We start from the raw sequence: 15,530 nt of genomic DNA on the forward strand, positions 1-15,530 counted from the left end.
CATGAAACCTAACTATGAATTTACACTTATTCTCACCAAATAATTTGACTTCTGTATTGCACTGTTGTGTGAGTGTGTGTGTGAATATATATGTATGTGTGTATACTGTATATGTATATATTAGTGTTTTCCAGATTTTTTTCTTCTTCAGTGCAAAAGGTCTTCTGAATTTCTGCTTGATGCCCCAGCGTAATAGGCCTTTGCATTTACGTACAATATGTAACTGCACTTTGGAGGGGTATTGGAAAATAAGTTTACATGTACAGTTATTTTTTAATGAAACATTTTCTTCTTTTTTTTTTTTATTTATTTATTAATTTTTATTAATGATTCCATACAAATAGATCAATTTATAACCAAACAAAATTGAAGACAAATCAAACCCCACCCCTGAGAAGGAGAGCTTAGCCAAAGGAGAATTACTTAGGGCTTTTTAATAAGGCAACAATAAACAAAAGAAAGGGAGAAATAAATATATAGGTAAATAAGAAATGGAGAAGGGAATTAAATGCGGTAATAGTTAATTCTCTTATTTTAAAATAATATTGATTAGGTCCTGCCAGGTTTTGAAAAAACTTTGTACAGATCCTCTAACTGAGAATTTGATTTTTTCCAATTTCAAATAATATAAAACTTCGGTTTCCCACTGACTTATCAGAGGAGAGTTAGGATTCTTCCAATTTAACAGAATAAGTCTGCGTGCCAAAAGTGTAGTGAATGCAGTCACCGTTTGCTTGTCCTTCTGCACTTCAAGTCCATCTGGAAGAGCACCGAACACAGCTGTTAATGGGTTAGGAGGAATTGTGATACCAAAGCTGTCTGAGAGGCGCTTAAAAATTTTGGTCCAAAATGATGTTAGTTTGGTGCAGGCCTAGAACATGTGACCCAGTGAGGCAGGAGCTTGGTTGCAGCGTTCGCAGGTTGGATCTTGCCCTGGAAACATTTTGGACAGTTTTAAGCAAGACAGATGAGCTCGATATACAATTTTTAGTTGAATAATACTATGCTTTGCGCATATGGAGCTCGAGTGAATTCTCTGCTTTGCTACCTTCCACTCCTTTTCTGATACATTGATTAAGAAATCTTCTTCCTCTTGGATCTTTGAAAGGTAGGGACTCTAATAGGATTTTATATAATGCGGAAATGGTGTTTAATTCCTCGAAATTGAGCAGTATTTTTTCCAGCATTGTGGAGGGTACGAGGTGGGGAAAATCGGGCAGTTTCTGTTTAACAAAATTTCTAATTTGAAAATAGTGAAAGAAATGTGTAGCTGGGAGGTTGAATTTTGAACGTAATTGTTCAAAAGATGCAAATATGTTGTCTATATAAAGATCTCTGAGCATTTTAATCCCAAAACTTTTCCAGGTATTAAAAACTGGATATGTTTGCGAGGGTTGAAAGAGGTGGTTCTCTTGCAGAGGTGCCACAGATAAAAGATTTTCCATCTTAAAATGCTTTCTAATTTGGTTCCATATTCTGAGTGAGTTAAGCACAATTGGGTCAGTAGTATATTTGCGATAACTTGCATTTATTGGAGAGCAGAGCAGGGAGTATAAAGAAGTACTACAGGATTTTACTTCTATTGCGGACCAAGCCTGTGTATGTTCATATATTTGTGTCCAGGTTTTTATGGCTTGTATGTTTGCTGCCCAGTAATAAAACTGAAAATTAGGTAAAGCCATGCCACCTTCTGCCTGAGGGCTTTGTAGAGTCTCTCTTCGGATACGTGGGTGTTTTGAGTTCCAAATGAATGAGGTTATTATTAAATCTAACTGTTTAAAAAACGATTTATTGATATACAGTGATACCTTGAGATACGAGTGCCCCAGTGTACGAGTTTTTTGAGATACAAGCCGTCACTAGGTCGATTTTTTTATCTTGAGTTACGAACCAAAATTTGAAATACGAGCCATCAAAGTGCTTGTCCACGCACATTCCGAGGAACTGACGACAGAGGACTTGACGGAACTACATACGCAGCAACATACGGAGGTTCTGCAGGAGATCGGTATCGCGGATGAGGTTATCTCTTAAAGTGAGATAAAGGAAGTGTTTGCAATGTGGGAAAAAGTTTCAAACTTTAAAGAAAAGAAACAATCTGAAAAAATTACAACTAATCATACAGTGGCACTATTTAATGACACTTGCCTAACGCCTGACTTTATTGAAAAGAAACTGAACGTGCAGCCGCGCTATTTAATGACACTTGCCTAACGCCTGACTTTATTGAAAAGAAACTGAACGTGCAGCTGCGCTATTTAATGACACTTGCCTAACGGCCGACTTTACTGAAAAGAAACTGAACGTGCAGCCGTGCTGTTTAATAACACTTGCCTAATGCCTGACTTTATTGAAAAGAAACTGAATGTGCAGCCGCGCTATTTAATGTCACTTGCCTAACGCCTGACTTTACTGAAAAGAAACTGAACTTGCAGCCGCACTATTTAATGACACTTGCCTAACTTATTTCAGAAACATTCTAAATGGGAGGACTAAACAAAGCTCCTTGGACAGGTTTCTATTGAAACACCCTGCGAATGAAAGTGATGAAAGCGTGGCAAAAAAGAAAAAAACTAGTGAAGAAGAAAATTAAGTTAAGCAAAAGTGAAGTGAAAGAAAAAACATTACAATACGCTAATCGGCTTTGCCAACGTCTGTTTATTTCTTTATATTCTCTTTTATGTATTAGGTGTAATTTTGTTTGTATACAATATTTGTTCATTATAAATACATTTTTCTTATGTTGAAAACATTTAACAAAAAATTGGGGTGGTTTTTTGGGGGCTGGCACGAATTAATCTCATTTCAATTAATTTCAATGGGGAAAATTAATTTGAGATACAAGCATTTTGACTTACGAGCTCGGTCATGGAACGAATTAAACTCGTATCTCAAGGTATCACTGTATATTGGAATGTTTTGAAATAAAAAAAAGTTTAGGAAGGATATTCATCTTAACAATGTTAATTCTTCCGGCTAGAGTGAGATGAAGGGTTGACCATCTATGCAAGTCTTGCTTAATTTTTTCCATACAGACAGCAAAATTTTGTTGATAAAGAGCTTTATGTTTACTTGTGATATTTACCCCTAGGTATTTAAACTGATCTGCTATGGTAAAAGGTAGGGTGACCAATCTAATATTAAATGCTTGTAAATTCACTAGAAGGAGTATACTTTTATTCAGATTAATTCTAAGACCAGATATCTTTTGAAATTCTGTTAGTGCTGTTAAAACTGCAGGGACAGTGTTTTCTGGGTCTGATATATATAAAACCATATCATCTGCATATAGAGAAATTTTCTGTTCCAGTCCTTCTCTGACAATCCCCTTTATCTGATAAGACTTTCGGCAGTGAACCGCCAGTGGTTCAATGGCGATTGCAAACAGCAGTGGCGACAAGGGACATCCTTGTCTGGTACCACGTTCTAGCTTAAAGTAGTCTGAGCAAATGTTATTAATACAAACTGAAGCTTCTGGATTGGTATACAGTAGTTTGATCCATGCACAAATATTCGGGCCGAACCCAGATTTCTCCAATCAGTGAAAAGGTAGTTCCATTCAATCATATCAAATGCTTTTTCTGCGTCTGATTATAGTAATATCTCTGGGATGTTTGATTTTGCTGGTGAATATATAACATTAAACAAGCGTCAGAGATTGGAAGATAGGTGTCAGCCTTTAATAAATCCAGTTTGATCCTGTGATATTACAGAGGGCAGCACTTTTTCCATCCTTCTAGCTAGAATTTTTGAGAGTATCTTAACATCATTATTCAGGAGTGAAATTGGTCTGTATGATGCACATTGTAACAAGTCCTTATTTTGTTTAGGAAAGATGGTGATTAATGCTTGACGAAATGTTTGAGGTAGTATTTGGCTGTCTCTGTAAATGTTGCCAATAAGAGGGGAGCTAGCTGAGTGGAGAATTTCTTATAAAATTCTACGGGGTAACCATCAGGGCCTGCTGATTTCCCGCTTTGAAGTGACTTTATAGCATCTAGTAATTCTGTTAGCGTCAGAGGTTTAGCCAGTTCCTCAGCACTTAAAGCATCTATTTGTGGTGTCTGTAATGTATCCAGAAATGCATTAGATTGTGTGTTGTCTTCTTTGAGCTCAGTAGAATATAAGGATTTATAATAATCTCTAAATGTGTGCATTATATTTTTATGGTCAATAATTTCTTCTCCATTCGTGTTAGTGATTACTGGTATTGCATTGCGAACTTCTTATTTGTGAATTTGTTGAGCTAAAAGCTTATTAGCTTTTTCTCCGTGTTCATAGTAATGATGTCTAGACTTATAAATAAGTTGTTCAGTTTCTTTAGTTGTTAAGATGTTAAGTTCTGTTTGCAGGGCCTGCCATTTCCTGTGGAGAGCTTCACTTGGATGCCTGGCTTGTTCTTCATCTATTCTAGTAATTTCGCTTCTTAGCTCTGACACTTTCTTGGTTTCTGATTTATTTCTGTGGGAAAGATATGAAATAATCTGTCCTCTTAAGAAGGCCTTTAGAGTTTCCCAGAGTGTTCCTGCAGAAACCTCTGTGGGCGTGTTTGTCTCAAGGAAGAAGCTGATTTGTTTGGATATAAATTCTGTGCAGTTCTCGTCTGCCAATAGAAGAGGGTTAAGACGCCATCTGCGAGGTGAGTGTGAGGGGCTTAATGATTTTAGCTCCAAGACTAGAGGGGCATGGTCGGAGATAACAATTGTTGTATTTGCATGATTTAATCGTAGGCAGGAAATTATTATCTATAAAAAAATAATCAATTCTTGAGTAGCTATAATGCACTGGTGAGTAGAATGAATATGTTCTTGTGTTTGGGTTAAGAAATCTCCAGGGGTCTGATAAGTTGTGGTCATTTAAAAACTGTATAATTGTCTTTGCAGTATTAGATGTCGTCCCCCCTGTCACAGGAGTCCTATCTAAGAGTGGATTTAAAACACAATTAAAGTCCCCAGCCATTATAATTTTATGAGTGTTCACATTGGGAATGGATGCGAATAGATTTTACATGAATTCCTTATCATCGACATTGGGTGCATAAACATTTACCAAAATCATTTTACTGTTATATAAGTTGCCCATGACCATCACATATCTCCCTTCAGGGTCCGATACTACATCTGATGCTACAAATGGAACTGTTCTGTGTATGACAATTCCCACCCCTCTAGTTTTCTTTATAAAGCTAGAATGGAACATTTGGCCAGTCCAGTCTTTTTGTAGTCTGAACTGATCCTTGCTTAGTAAGTGGGTCTCTCTGTAAAAATACTATTTTAGCGTTTAAGCCTGTTAGGTGAGAGCATACTTTTTTTCTCTTTAATTCGTGATTCAGGCCTTTAACATTCCAGCTCACAAAGTTAACTGTCCCATCATGGAGACATTGACTCTGAGTTTTTAATGTCATTTTATAGTCTTAACTGGTAGTGAGGCAGTTTTAATCTTAATTTCAAAATTCCCCATGAGTTATTGCATTTTAGCCTGTTGTTTCATTGATATTTATAGTTATAGGGATTAGAAGAATAGATTAAATATAGCCTGCTCTCCTTCTCTCCCCGCTTTATCCCCCTCCCCCCCATTTTGCCTCCCCACATGAGGCTTGATCCCACTTCGTGATGTCCCGGTCCTCTGACATACAAAGAGACAGAGCACGTCCGAAACAAAACAAACCCCACCCCGCAGCGGCCTTAGAGAATTAAAACAAAGAGATATCTATTGCAGCTGAATTCTTAATACTATCTGCCGAAAATATAATCATTAACAGTCTTTAAGCTTAAAATAATCTTCAGCAATTTTAAGATATTAAGATAAAAAAAATGAACCCTGGGAATGATTTTAAAAAGTAGTCTAGGATAAACATAGTAATTCCTAATGTAATAGTATAATGTAATAGTAGAAATAGCAATAAACCAAGAGTATGTTAAACAGTCTACTTTAAGGTAGTGTTTAAAAAAAAAAAAAAAAACCCTACTTTTATTACTTCCACATTTCCACACACACATCTATAACTATAATTAAGACATAAACATATAATGTCCAAGTAAAGAAAAGGATGTATAATTATAATACCAGTCTCTTTAAAAGTGGATCCGAGAGCAGAGAGCAGATGATAGGTCCTTCCCATACCTTGATAGAGTACGGCTCCTTATTAACTTTCAAAAGAGTGTCGGTAACAGCTTCTTTAGTTCCTTTTTAGCTTCTTCCTTGCTTGAAAAAATATAATATTGATTTTGAACTTCCACTTTCAGTTTGGCGGGATACAAGAGGCTGTATTTGATATCGGCTTTCTGTAGCAACTTTTTAATGTCAAAGTAGCTGCATTTTGCAGCTGTTCATGGTGAGAAGTCGGGGAAAATACGAATAAGATTATTTTCAAATATAATCTCTTGCTTGTGTCTGAGAAGTGCCATCACATCAAGCTTACATCGTAGTCGCTCGAAGTGGTCAATAAAAGACCTAGGTTTAAAGGTACTTGATCTGTATGTGTGATAAGCAGCTGCTATCTCAATGTCTAGTTTAAAATCATCTCCAATTATTTTAGACAGTAATTCTACTGCAAATTTCACTGGTCTTGAGCTTTCTCGTTTCTCAGGTATACCCTCAATTCTTATATTATTTCTTCTGTACCCATCTTCCAGGGCCGCAAGTCTGTCTCCGAGTTTTTTGCATTCGAATTTGCAGCTGTGGCTTTTTCATCGGTGTTAGATGCCAATTGTTCCGCTGTTTCAACTTGAGCCGTGAATGCCTGCTTAACGTCATCCAGCTGATCTGTAACGTCATTAATCTGGTCGGCAAGCATTTTCAGATTGGATCTATTTTCTTCGATGTGTTCCTCTAATTTCTCCAACATGCCTTTAAAGTTCCCATCAAAATGTTTAAATACGCACGTTTCCCGGTCTTTGTTATCCTTCTTAAGCTCGTTCTTAAGCTCAATGTTCGCCTTCTTAAGCTCATTCTTGTTATCCTTCTTAAGCTCATTTATGGCCGTAGCCATGGCAGAGGCCAGTGTAGCGATCATCTCTTTCATTTCAGTTTTCAGTTCGGACAGTTCATTTCGGATTTCGTGCTCCACGAGTGGAAATGCAGCTCCTGTTACAGCAGGTGCTGCGGGCTCGCGATGAGTAAATGAGAGCACATCCTGCAGGGCCTTTTCTAGTCTCGAATGATCCTCAGAAATCGGCGATCCATCGCGACCTGTATCTCTTGCACCTTCGCTCCCATTTTCACTCTCGACTAGAGACGATACAATGGAGCGGGGTCCTAGGAGATCTGTGCATTCATCTGCTTGTTCCAGCTCAGTCTCCGAGAGGCCATACCTTGCACTCGGGCCGGATGTCTGTCCAGACTTTGAAGCAGCTTTAAGTTTCTTTTCCTGTTCTTTCTGACTTTTCTTCTTGTTACTCATGCTTGTATATTGTAGTGGAAGTTCCTTGGTCGGGTTAAACACAGGATACCTCTAAATAATATGAAATACATAGGAATATAAAGCCGCTGCTAGCGGAGCTCTGCTTCAGATTTTCATCTCTTATAAACGGACGAAACCAACTCCTTAATAAAACATTTTCTACAGTTAGTAACTAACATTTAACTGGAGTGAAGGGGTGTACAATATTGACAAAAAGTTATCTGTATTTTCTCGAGATTTTTGTCAAACAATAAGTAAACAATATTTTACATCCTTCACAAATGTGTTTGTAAAAGTCTTAAATTGTACTAGCTCCAGCTTGCTCTTGTTAATAGGATATTACTGTTGCTTACTAATTATATAAATTGAAAAAACATATTTAAGGTAAATGGGTCTTGTTACTTAAAACTAACATAAAAGCAATACAAAAACATCAGTCATCAGTTCAAGTATTATTAAGATCAAATGGTGCATTTGTGAATAGTGGCCTACAGGATTACTGTGTAAAAATTTACACAAATATCAACAAAAACTATTATAATGACAGCAACAGACACGTCCCGTTAATGTAAAACAAGAAAAAAAAATGTAATTCATATGTGAACTACTAACACAGCATAAACATTCAGCTGCACTGCTTTAAGGTGAATTTTGCAACATATAAAAAAGAACAGAAGTCTAACATTGTACTACAGGTCACCAAATGCAAAGTTCATGTTCTGTCAAATAATGCACAAGGGAGGAAAAAAATATAGCATTTAATACACATGCACAGTAGTCTGTCCTACTAAACTGCATATAGTTTCCCTGCTCCAAACTATAACATATAAGTCTGGAGATGTCCATGAGTGGTAGGAACAAGTAAACAGCTCGCTGAGTGGCACATTTCTAAACCAATCCAATGCCTCGTGAAGACCGCGCTCAAAGTAGGGTCAGTAATTTTGAACTGTAAAGGGCAATGGTGCTCTTGTTACTTTGATCTGACAAAGAGCAAACTTGTGATTTTGATTAACTGCTTTTGTTTGTGAAAATATGAATTACATACGTCCCTAGACCTATATTCTTGTTTGAGAATCATGTCTGGCCCGTGAGACGAGGCCACATGACACAGTGAATACATGGACTTGCAAGGTGTGTGTGTTTTTATTTTTTTATTTATTTTTCCAAAGTGGATGACATACTTGATAATGTCAACTCATACATCTTTTAAATGATAATTAAGATGTTATCATAGACAAAGCATATCGCACATCCCAACTAGTGAGTTTTACAAATTTAGTTTATATTAGGACAAATATCAGGGCAAGTTAGCTTGCTGTATTATCGAGGGATTTATGAGACTTACTAAGTTTATTACTTGGTTGGTTTGCTCCCATACCTAAAGATTAGCACACACACAAATACACATGACTGATGCCATACTGCTAGTCAATCTGTAGTCTTCCACATAGGATCCCCTCATACTTAACACAGACAGGTCTGCCAGTCACTCTGGTATATTCCACATAGGATCCTTTCTACATAAGTATGTAAATGTGATGCCTCAAGCCTGTCACTTCTCAGTGTTCCATGTTGGGACTCGCTATCTACAGTAACAACAAATGTATGGATGTCCCCAAGACACACACAAGCTCAACAACCTTTTGGTTATATGCCACTTACCAACCAACAGGGTCTTATTTCTATCGCACTTGTTCTTCTATTGAAGTGTGGCCACCTCTCAGCCTTGATAAACCTTGTGGGCAAGAAGGCAGCAACTTTCCACACCAGTTGCCCTAATATTTATTTTTTATTACTTCAGTCATTCTAGATATAAATACAGACATGTGGAAGCTACAAGATATTTATTAAAGTAATAGAAAAGGGTATGATAGAAAATAAAATTGATATCAAAGTCTGATGTAAATAGTGTTCGAGAAAAACCTTACTGAAAATTAGAAATGTCGAGAGTGGATGTTGTCCTGAGTGACTCTTTAATTTAGCAATCAGTGTGATGCTAACATTCCATTTGCCAATGTCCAGACAAAATGGTCAAACTCTCTCTTTTGACATGTCTTGGTCTCTGATGACTCTTTCTACAGTATATTGTTTTGTCATCTACCGATGAGCAGTTATTTTTGTTGAAATTCCACTTGGGTCCTCCAGGACATGTGACATTACACACATTTGATAGGCCAGTTGACCTTGTGGTGGATGACTCTGCTCAATGGCTTTGGTTGTGCTAGTGGCTCCGCACGTTCTTGTTCTCACAATAAAAAACTGACTGAAACAGATATATTAAAGTTATAAATTACTAATATAATACAAGAAGAATAAGAGAGGATACTTTACGTGTGAATTGTGTCTGTAGTTAAATTGCCTTAATGGTCATGTAAATTTCTTTGTAGTTAAATTACCTTATGTCAAAAATTTTAGATCATCTCAGTTTTTCTTAAAATTAAATCAGTTGAAATGCAATAAATGACCTAAAATGGTGAAAGGTAAGAAGTAAACTGCCAGAGGTTTATATTTAAAGTTTAGGTTGGCAAAATTGAAAAAACTAAATGTCAGAATATTACAAATGGGCCGCCTTTAGGGAACAACTAATAGGTTGCAACCTGCAGATGGTCTGCAGCAATTAAAGTAAATTAAGTCTTGTAAGTTGAAGTAAGCAATTTGCACAGGTGTCCCAACTTCTTTTGATTACTTAAAAACCCTCTGTTTCAAAGCAGAGTTGGAACAGACTGTTAGAACACCCTCTGAAGTACTATTTGGACAATATTACAGCCTAGAAAGTTGTAAATTCCAGTTCCAATGGAAAGAAAATTTGCAGTTAACAAATTAAATGAGACAGAGCATTATTACCCTTAGAAGCGTAGGCCTTTTATTTTGATAAATCTCAAACAAAAAAAAACATTGGTGAGTACGATGTCTGATAAAATCCAAAGGCAATTGGGAAGTGGACGAAACTCTGATAGGAAGAATTCTGGCAAACCAAAAGTCACAACCCAATCAGAAGACAAGTTTCTGAGGGTCAACAGCTTGCATAATAGGTGCCTCACAGCACAACAGCTTCAAGCACAGCTTAACAGTTTTTGAAAAAAGTAATTCTCAGTTTCTACTGAGGAGACTTAGTGCTGCAAGTTTGACATGGAGAGTGGCAGTAAGAAAGTCATTCCATAAAGGACAAAATAGGGCTTTGAAATACTGGCTGTAGACTACTGCAGACTGGAAGCAAGTCTTATGGACAGATGAGTCAAAATTTGAAATCTTCAGTTCATCACATGGAATGTTTATATTCTGTTAAGTTGGTGAAAGGATGGTTTCTCAGTGTATGATGCCAACTGACAAACACGGAGGAGGAAATGTAATGGTCTGGGGTTCTTTTGCTGGAGACAGAATGTTGACTTACTGGCACTTTGAATCAAAAGGTTTACCACTGTTTAGCTGTTATATCAGCAAAAAGTGTCTACTTTGATGAATCAAAAATTTTGTACACTTAATGATTCTTTTTATTTGCCATTGTTTATTTGTTCTATGATTTGATTTTATGAAACATTAAGGCATTAAACTGTGTGCATTTCCATAAAAAGTTAAAAGACTGAGTTGTTCTAAAAGTTTTGACTGGTACTGAAGTTCATTTTGGTTCATTAGAGCAAAATTAAAATTTACTGTAAGCAGTTTGTACCAGTGCATGCTCCCCAACTTGAGTCTGCAGTTTCACAAATTGAATCTATATATATAATTCACAAAGTCACTGCCAAAGGGGGAAGACACCCATGAAAGCACGCACACCAAAACAAGACACCCATGAAAGCACGCACACCAAAACAAGACACCCATGAAAGCACGCAGGAAGAGGCGTGGATTCACTAAGCCGCCGACAAGTAGGAGAGAGCCTCGCCCACCAACTCTATGACCATTGGATACGACAACAACTCGCAGAGCCACGCCCACTAACTGGGACGCGACGCCTCGGAAAAAACGGCGTCATTTATGTTCATCTGTTGTACGCTACACATGGACCTCTGAGCCACCTTGAGTTGGGGGCAGCAAGTCTTTGATAGGCTGCAACAAAATGATGAAAGTACGGGCGCATTTTTTCACACAAGCTGTGTGTGTGTGTGGGTGGGTGGGTGTTAGTTAATTTGTTACTCGAAGGATTTCTTGATATAATATGCACAGGCGGTAACACTGCAAATGCAGCCCAAACGAACCCAAAATCTTCCACAGTCTCCTTACTGTAAACCAGCAACACTACCACTGCGCTACAAGACAGAGAATGCAGTTAAAGAATGCACCAGGCTCGATTTTACTTTCGCTTCTGTTTGGACAACTGTGTCGTTCAGAAAGTGTTCACCCATCAATACATAATTATGTGGCATATGATACGCCGTGAGTTGGCAAGAACCACGACCACCAAGTCGGACGCAAAAACTCACCAATCACCAGGTTAGTCGAGTTCCTCCCTACTACGATCCACATGCACCTCAGAGCCACAGATTCCTTTCGGTTACGACGTACAACTGCGTTCTCCATCGCAAACTGTTTTACACGCTGCATAAAGCGATTCGCATCCGCGCCACCAACACTCCTTTTTTCACGGACCGCGTCTACCCTCACTCTCTACAAACTGCAACAACTCACCACACAAGGACGCCCTATCTTTCGAGGCATTCACACTGCCGGAAGACAACCATGGGATACGCAGAAAATAGCGATGTCAGTCAATGCAGATCAGACACCCAGGCAAACAACACTGAATAATCAATAGCTACAACCACTTTGCCCGCCCCCACTCCTCACCTGAGTCCGTTTTGTCTGTGTTCAGCAGTGTTTCCCAAACTCGGTCCTGGTGAACCCCTGTGGCTGCAGGGTTTTGTTCCAACCAGATTCCTAATCATTAATGCCGGTGAAACTCATCAGGGATAAGTCGGTTTTTCAAACGCAGTCGTGTAGCAGATTAGCTGGATGTAATAATCCGAGATGAATGCGCACCTCCGCGCTGAGTGAAAACACAATGTATATTGCTGCAACAAAATGATGAAAGAACGGGCACATTTTTTTCATACAAGCTGAGTGGGTGGGTGTTAGTTAGTTAATTAGTTACTCAAAGCAATTCAAGATTTAATATACACAAGCAGTAATACTGCAAAAACAGCCCAAACTAGAAAAGACAGCTGTTAAAAAGTCACCAACAAACTAAACGCGTGTGCATTGTACTTACTGAAAGCAGTGTTACGGATTTTGCAAATGTTCATTTTTTTCCCTCTGCTTAAAAAATATTGAAAAAGCGGCGTATACTACGCCGCGGGTTGGTTTGCAGCGTGTAAAACAGTTTGTTTGTCGCGGATAATTTGCTATCCACACAAAGAGGAACCAGGAAGCGAACCCACAATCTTCCACTGTCTCCTTACTGCAAAGCAGCCATACTACTACAGCGCCACAAGGCAGTTAAAGAAGTTATATTTATATTTTTTACACATCACACACTAGAAGCTGCTGATGAACCCTTCTCTTCGTTGTCAGTCTGTAGCTGTGAAAAAATAAAAGCAATACGAGTTTTAACAGATGTCATTCAAGTGTATCATAAGTTTCTGTAACGTTAATGAAAATGGCCAGGAGGTGTCACTAGAGAGGTGAGTTTCAAATGCTTTGAAGCTTCGATACGATTTCCAACACAATTGCTTCAAACGTGTTGATGCTTCGTGAGGCTTCACTCCGTCCATCACTACTCACAGGTTACTGAACAAGAAATCAGCAGACTAGCATGACGGATGGGGCGTAATGGGCGTCCTTCCCCTCTCCTCCGGATTTTTCAAATGTTAATTTTTTCCCTGTGCTTAAAAATCATTAAAAACCCAGCCTGATTATGTGGCGTATGGTACGCCGCGGGTTGGCTAGTATTTTATATTGTAGGATACTTGCATTTCTTCATCAAGCCTTTGTAAACCTTCATTTCAGTGCATTCATAGAGTAACATATTTCTGATTTTAAAGCCATTATAACAACATAATTAAAGTTACAATTCTAAATAGCTGTTTAAATGTCAAAAATATTCTTTTAGCCACCTCAGCCAATATGCAATCGGTCTAATGGGACGTTTCAAGTCACCTTTATCTTAGGGATACGTGATCTTAGAGAACTGAGGTCAGTTGCAGTGTACTGCCGTGACTACCAGTAGTATAGTTAGATATCCCTAGTCACTCAGTCAGTCCACTCTGTTACTTGCTCTCACTAAATCCGGCAGGTTTGATTCTGTCTTATGTTGTAGGTGGAGTGCTCTGTTTGGATAAGAGCTGACAACCCGTGAGCCCTCAATGGGAAATATAAAACATTGAATGCTGCCACAATGTAAAAAGAATGCAGGAATTTTGGCTTGCGCAAACAAAAGAGAGGCTTCTCTGTCTGATTTCCTGTGTTTGTTGTACTGCAGCAGATTGGTAAAATGTAATAAAAGGCTAAGATTGTGGTCTTAACTTGCTGTACATGGCAATCCTTCCATCACTGGTGCTGTCAAAGAACACATTAATTGGCTGTTAGCAATGGTGACCTAAGGACACTTTGCAAATTTGAATTTGTGCTATAAAGTTACTAACCTACTCAATATACTTTACATAGACCTTAGGGAACCACTCCAGCCACCACAAACATGTAGCATCTCCCTGGATGATGTATCGGCAGGCATTTAAGGGACAGTACACTCACCACACATTAGCTATTAGGTGGTGTAGGTATGAGAAAGATGTGTAGCTAGATTGGGCACACTCAGTTATAAGGAGGCCACAATGGACAGGCCTTTGTTGCCAATTTAGACAGGACACAGAGAAACACCCTTCTCTTTCTGAACGATGCCCTGGAATCTTTAATGACAGTACCTCAGCTTTATGTCTCATCTGAAGGATGGCACCATTTTTGTAGCACAGTGCACTGGAACATTGAGATCCACACACATACCAACAGGGTAAGCTCCCCAGCTAACCTCACCAACACCTTCTTCAGCAACAAACCAAGCTTTTCCTCGATGGTCTCCCATCCAAGTACTGGCTGGGCTCAAACATGCTTAGCTTCAGGTGGATGAGCTGTTCTGAAGTATAGCTGATATGTTTTGGTGTTTGGCATCCCCTGCGATTCCTAGTTGGGTACAAGATCTAGTAGAGTGCAGATAATTAAGTATTTGATTCCACTCCAACTAGAAGTTTAGGTGGCTGATGATTTGACACATTGTGCCTAAAAAGAAGAGCATAATGAAAATACTTGGTATACAGTGATCCCTCGCTATATCGCGCTTCGCCTTTCGCGGCTTCACTCTATCGCGGATTTTATATGTAAGCATATTTAAATATATATCGCGGATTTTTTGCTGGTTCGCGGATTTCTGAGGACAATGGGTCTTTTAATTTCTGGTACATGCTTCCTCAGTTGGTTTGCCCAGTTGATTTCATACAAGGGACGCTATTGGCAGATGGCTGAGAAGCTACCCAATTTACTTTTCTTTCTCTCTCTCTTGCGCTGACTATCTGTGATCCTGACGTAGGGGGTGTGAGCAGGGGGGCTGTTCGCACACCTAGACGATACGGACGCTCGTCTAAAAATGCTGAAAGATTATCTTCACGTTGCTACCTTCTGTGTGCAGCTTTTAAGTATGCTGCACGGTGCTTCACATACTTAAAAGCTCAAAGGGCACGTATTGATTTTTGACTTTACTTTGTTTCTCTCTCTCTCTCTCTCTCTCTCTCTCTCTCTCTCTCTCCTGACGGAGGGGGTGTGAGCTGCCGCCTTCAACAGCTTTGTGCCGCGGTGCTTCGCATACTTAAGAGCCAAACAGCCCTATTGATTTGTTTGTTTTCTCTGTCTTTATGACAGTCTCTGCTCCTGACGCACACTCCTTTGAAGAGGTAGATATGTTTGCATTCTTTTAATTGTGAGACGGAACTGTCATTTCATGGAGCACTGTTTAAACTTTTGAAAAAGAGACAAATGTTTGTTTGCAGTGTTTGAATAACGTTCCTGTCTCTCTACAACCTCCTGTGTTTCTGCGCAAATCTGTGACCCAAGCATGACAATATAAAAATAACCATATAAACATATGGTTTCTACTTCGCGGATTTTCTTGTTTCGCGGGTGGCTCTGGAACGCAACCCCCGCG

General features: G+C 38.7%; 1 protein-coding gene across 2 annotated transcripts in view; it reads left to right on the forward strand.

The window, feature by feature from the left end:
- LOC114662189 (F-box/LRR-repeat protein 19-like) overlaps nucleotides 1–15,530 on the forward strand; it is a 157,462-nt gene that overhangs the window by 64,783 nt on the left and 77,149 nt on the right. The window lies entirely within an intron of this gene.

The sequence above is a fragment of the Erpetoichthys calabaricus genome, chromosome 12 (assembly GCF_900747795.2).
Source record: "Erpetoichthys calabaricus chromosome 12, fErpCal1.3, whole genome shotgun sequence".
In the NCBI taxonomy this organism is placed as follows: Eukaryota; Metazoa; Chordata; class Cladistia; order Polypteriformes; family Polypteridae; genus Erpetoichthys; species Erpetoichthys calabaricus.